Genomic DNA, 5,837 nt, shown 5'->3' on the forward strand with positions numbered 1-5,837 from the left:
AATTTTATCTAACATATTTTATGTCCATAAGGTCATGTGGAGCATAGTTGGAAGCTTGAGGTTTTTATGGTACTGTTATCTAACATATTTTATGTCCATAAGGTCATGTGGAGCATAGTTTGAAGCTTGAGGTTTTTATGGTACTGTTATCTAACATATTTTATATCCATAAGATCATGTGGAGCAAAGAACAGTGTTTTATTAAGCGTCCACTCTAGATTTTTAAACGTTCTCACAGATTATATAGACAAAAAGAAAAAAAGACTCGAAAATTCAAGCGCTTTATATAATGATGGTTTTTACTCGTTTGAACTTTTATAGCTATTTTGTAATAATAATATCCTTACTTCAGGATATACAAATTATTATATGTTTAAATTTAGTCTCTTTTCAGTGAATTTCTTAAGGTATTTAGTGTTTTGTGGTGTGTATATTATATATATATATATATATACTTATAAACATGAATTATCACATAAATATGTTTAGTTACGTGTTAGAGATTTATCAAATTATAAAATCAAAATTCACCTTTTAATTCTAATTTAAATATCATTTGACTGTAATGTTAGTTTAGGATGTTTTTATTATTTTATTGTCTGCTTAATGTACTGTTCTTATTTGTGGCGTATTCGTAATTAGAGATACGGCTAACGTTAGTCACGAGACTACCTGTTTATTTCCATGCGATAGTTGTGGCGTTACTGACGTGTATTTTCTATTGGCTTTCTCTCATCTGGGCAAAAGCGTACGCATTTATACTGCAGATATCCCAAGTCTCCCGGAACTCCCAGGGGGTCTCCTTGATTTTCATAACACCCTCCCTCCTCCCTAAGAATGACATGAATAAATGTACTGTCCCTTTAAAGCCTTGATGTGTTTACAAACATAGTATCAAATAGACCGATTTCAAGTGACGTAGGCATACACAATTAGATAGGTTGGTGGTAACTAGGTGGTTGGTCAGTCTTCTGTCCATCAAACATATAAGGTTATCACGATAGCAACGGTTTCAAAGGCTTGGTACTGTCGGGTTTCAAAGCCCCCCCCCCCCCCCCGTAATCAGTCTCACGAACTTGGGCAGTCGAGAATTCTTTTTAAAATTCTGTTGACACTGTTGTGCCATATAATGGAATAACTGACAACTGCGCCATCTTGGAACCTTCTAAACATTTATACGAATGTTGACCACGTCTAAATATTAGTTCAACATACTGCAAAATATACAGATAAATTTGTAACTCTCTTTATTGTTCTGTCCATCTATAAGGTACAGAAATATTAAATAGGATTTAAACCTGAGGTTTCACTATCATTTACGTAATTTTATTTAGGTTGATATTCATGAACTCCATGATGAAAAATTTCCCACAAACTGGAATTAGGTAGAATACGGGTATTAAAATGTAGTCGTCCTAGAACATCGTCATATCGATCATGGCCTGACCAGATGCATCACTGTAATACGCGTGATCGAAATGATTTTTATTTCCAGAAGCTTGTAGTATCCGTGAGAACATACTGGATATGCTGAAATTAGTATATTGCCAATTTCGTGACATTGACCACGTTCTTAAGTCTTTGAAGTGAAACACGTAAATTTATAATATTATAGATTAAAAGGGAGTAAATGTTTAAAGAATGTTCACTGTGTATGTTTCCGTCTTTCTAATAATATTGGTCATCTTGTTAATTCCACCCACTGTTAGTCAGACTGTTAATATAATGTATGTTTCAGTTTTTCTGATGATGTTGGTCATGTTGTTAATTCCACCCGCTGTTAATCAGACTGTTAGTAAGATGTATGTTCCGTCTTTCTAATGATGTTGGTCATGTTGTTAATTCCACCCGCTGTTAATCAGACTGTTAATATAATGTATGTTTCCATTTTACTGATGATGTTCGTCCATGAAATAACTAGCAAAGCATATGTATGTTTCATGACATTCCTTATATGGTTTACTTCTAAGGTCAGAGTGTCAAGATCAAGTTCTTTTTTTTTTTTTTTTACACACAGCTGTCAACACATGCGCGATACATGAAAATATTTTACGTTGAAAATTAGCAATCAAACGGAAAATAGAAACTCGGTTTTGCTCAGTTAGTTAGAAAGTTAACAAGCATGGGCTTCTTATTGACAGTCTGGCTAACAGTGGGTGGAGTTAAGATATTTCTATAGAGGTGGGGATGTTGTTTGTAGTTCTAGAAAGGAGTACAATTTTTTGTTTGTTTCACATTAACGTGCTAGCACTTGTCAACATGGGCAGTACATAAGCATGACATTCAGACTGACCAAACTGAAGGTTTTTGATGCAGCTAATCTGATGTCATCTACGCAGACAAAAATTTATTTATCTAGCTTTTACATTTGCCCTCCCCCTCTCTTCCTTTAGATATTTCCAAAAAATTTTTCCATGACCATATAAAAGTGTGGCTTTGCGCTTTGGACGGTTACGAATTCGAAGTTTGATCGCGTCATGCCGTTGTGTCCTTGGGTAAGACACTTGTTCCAGTCTACCCAGCTGTATGATGGGTTCTACCTGTTAGTTAGTTGCGGGGTTAACCTGCGATTGATTAGCATCCCGTAAAGGCGGAATGGGTAACCATTCTTATCCGCTAGGGCCACTTGAAAACGGAGTTTGAAAGATCCGGCCCTATGTGTCTTGCAAAAGCACGGCAAAGATTTAACTAAAAGAACTAAGTCTCAAAAAATGAAAATATAACACAATGCGACATCCTTTAAAAAAAATGAAAGTTACAAGTAACTAGTTATAAAAGTCATCTGAGAAAATATATCAATTTAGGGACCATTCAACGAAGGCAAACATTTGTCGTGTAGTTTCAGTAGTAATCACGAATCGATTGGTATTTGTTTTAAAACAACATCATTCTCGTCACTAATTGGCGGAAAAAGAAACACCATGTGACACAAAAACCACCAATAATTAACTTGCATCGTTTAATGAACATTTTAACTCGCACTATTTTTTTCGAACACAGTGCGATTCATAAGAAATTTAAAATGTTACTCAGCGTCTCACGTGTGTAAAGTCTCGTATTATGATCAGTTGTAAGAGTAATCTTAAGACATGCTTTCTTTAACTGGTGTAACTAAGTGTCCGTTTAGATTTGGCAAGTTATGGTCTGGTAGCTAACGTGTTAGGACGCAGATCAAACGAGCCAAGGTTCGAGATGTGATGTCCAAAACACGCTCCGCATTTTCAGTTGTGGAGAGGCTATGAAAGAGACAATCTGTTATTCGGTTTGAAGGACTGGGCAAAGCCTTTATGGCGGATGGTCTTCCTGACTGGTTTGTCCTCCCTTATCGATCTTTTAGCTCACCTGCACATAAAGTACTGTTGAAGTTGAAAAATTCCAATTACGTTTAGGCTGCGAATTGATCTGTTGTATGTTTAATAATATAGATGCACAGTGGCGTTATTTCACAAATAGCTTGAGTGTGTAGGGGGCAGTGTAACATTAAGTAAATAAACTATAAATATTCTGTTGACTACTTTTCGGGGAGAAGAAAAATTACAGTTTCTTCTCCCTTATTCTTGGAATTAGTCACCTTGCTGTATACTAGTTTGTTAAGCGTTGAATTGGCCCGGCATGGCCAGGTGGTTAAGGTGCTCGACTCGCAATCTGAGGGTCGCGGCTTCGAATCCCCGTCACACCAAACATGCTCGCCTTTTCAGCCGTGGGGGCGTTATAATGTGACGGTCAATCCCATTATTCGTTGGTAAAAGAGTAGCCCAAGAGTTGTCGGTGGGTGGTGATGACTAGCTGCCTTCCCTCTAGTCTTACACTGCTAAATTAGGGACGGCTAGCGCAGATAGCCCTCGTGTAGCTTTGCGCGAAATTCAAAACAAACAAACAAACAAAACAATAAGCGTTGAATTATATACATGTAAAAAAATCTAAATGTTGGTATATAACCAAATTATATTTGTTGACCTGGCTAACCACTAAAATGTGAATAAAGTCGTCAAAGTAGTCCATAATATAAATATATAAAATATTTACATGAAAACCTCGATGGGGTTACTTGCCCCATTCCTTCAAGTGGCGCCAATATTGAATGTATTGTTATTAGTGGAATTGAAGGTATTGTTATTAGTGGAACTGAATATATTGTTATTAGTGGAATTGAAGGTATTGTTATTAGTGGAAGTGAATGTATTGTTATTAATGGTATTAAATGTATTGTTATTAGTGTAATTGAATGTATTGTTATTAGTGGTATTAAATGTATTGTTATTAGTGGAATTGAATGTATTGTTATTAGTGGTATTAAATGTATTGTTATTAGTGGAATTGAATGTGTTGTTATTAATGGTATTAAATGTATTGTTATTAGTGGAATTGAATTCTGTTGTTATTAACGGAATTACTTGGTTATCACTATATATTTTCGGGTTTCTGTATTGTAGGGTAGCATGTGACTTTATGTAGGAGTTTGACATGTATATTAAAACAATACATAACTCTTCTAAATGTCTTTTAAACATGCTTCTGATATGTGTTTCTTTAAAGAGTCACTTCCAGAATCATGTGTCAGTTATATTCAACTGTCTCTTATCAATGCCATATTCAAGAGACACTAGTCATAGTAATATTTCTGTAGCATACGTCAAATTGACAAACAAGTGTCATTTCTCAAAGTCATATTCAAGTCAGCTGTAAGGTCACAACTAAGTAGTCAGTCATAACTGTCATATACAGATGTCATATATTTTAACTCATATTAAATAAATATTTTTAAAAAACGTGTTCAAGTGTCATGTGAAAATCTCATTCAAGTATTTGTAAAAGTCATATTTAAATCGTATTGAGGTGCTATGAGTCAGAACTCTGACAGTATAGTGTGTTTTGCAGAAGCGTTTTGGTAGATGTATTAGGCTGCACACCTGGTGGTAAGTAATTAAACTGCCCACATATCTCATATTTCAGCTTCATAGGTTACATTCATATAATACAGGTGTAATATAATACAGTAGAACCTCGACATTAATAGCACCCTTCCGACTGTGTCCAAATGAGCCATGCACTAAATTTCTTGATTTTAAGACCCTCCAATGTGTTTGGTACATGCATTTAAAGCCATTTTTGTTACACATATGTAAGCAGCGTTTTTTGTGTATACTGTAAAAACATTAAGTAAATGGAACAAAGTGTTTACTACAATAATTCCCCAGAGTAATAAGATTGCACTTTGAATCTGTGAAAACGTTTGTTACACTATATGCTTCGGAGCCTATCCAATAAACATCGCAAGCGTTTGAATATTGGTCATCCTTTTGGGATGTTTGGAATTATACCATATAATCATACAAAGATATATGTTCACATAGTTATAAAATCCTACTTCCCTTTCAGCAGACTTATTCATCAAGTAATAAAATACTCTTTATTCACTAATGCTTAAATTTTAGTTAACTTTTATTAAAACATAGAAGTATAAATGAAAAATACTTCGAAAACCAAAGATTTTGAGAACTTACAGTGTTATGAGTAATAGTCCAGTTATTTAATAAAATTTTGAAAATAACCCTTTAAAAGGTCATGACATGCGCACTTTAACCTGCCCGCAGCGAAAGGGTAAATTCATTATGGTTGTAAATTTCACCACCTTCCACAAAACTTAAAAAAAAACGTAATTTCTAACCGGTTACAATTCCAGGGGACTATTTTTCTTCGCGCAGTTATTGTTAATCATTATTTAACTCCAACCCAAACTAATCATCACCTACCTGGAGTAATAAGGGTCAGCTTTTCTCAGCATTACTGAAACTATTATATCATTTTTTTTTTTTTTTTTTTTGTTCATTGAAGTA

The 5,837-nt window shown here is 34.6% G+C and overlaps 1 protein-coding gene across 4 annotated transcripts in view; it reads left to right on the forward strand.

The window, feature by feature from the left end:
* Nucleotides 1-5,837, forward strand: part of LOC106459100 (endothelin-converting enzyme homolog) — a 74,123-nt gene that overhangs the window by 4,441 nt on the left and 63,845 nt on the right. The window lies entirely within an intron of this gene.

Source organism: Limulus polyphemus, unplaced genomic scaffold, assembly GCF_000517525.1.
Source record: "Limulus polyphemus unplaced genomic scaffold, Limulus_polyphemus-2.1.2 Scaffold559, whole genome shotgun sequence".
NCBI lineage: Eukaryota > Metazoa > Arthropoda > Merostomata > Xiphosura > Limulidae > Limulus > Limulus polyphemus.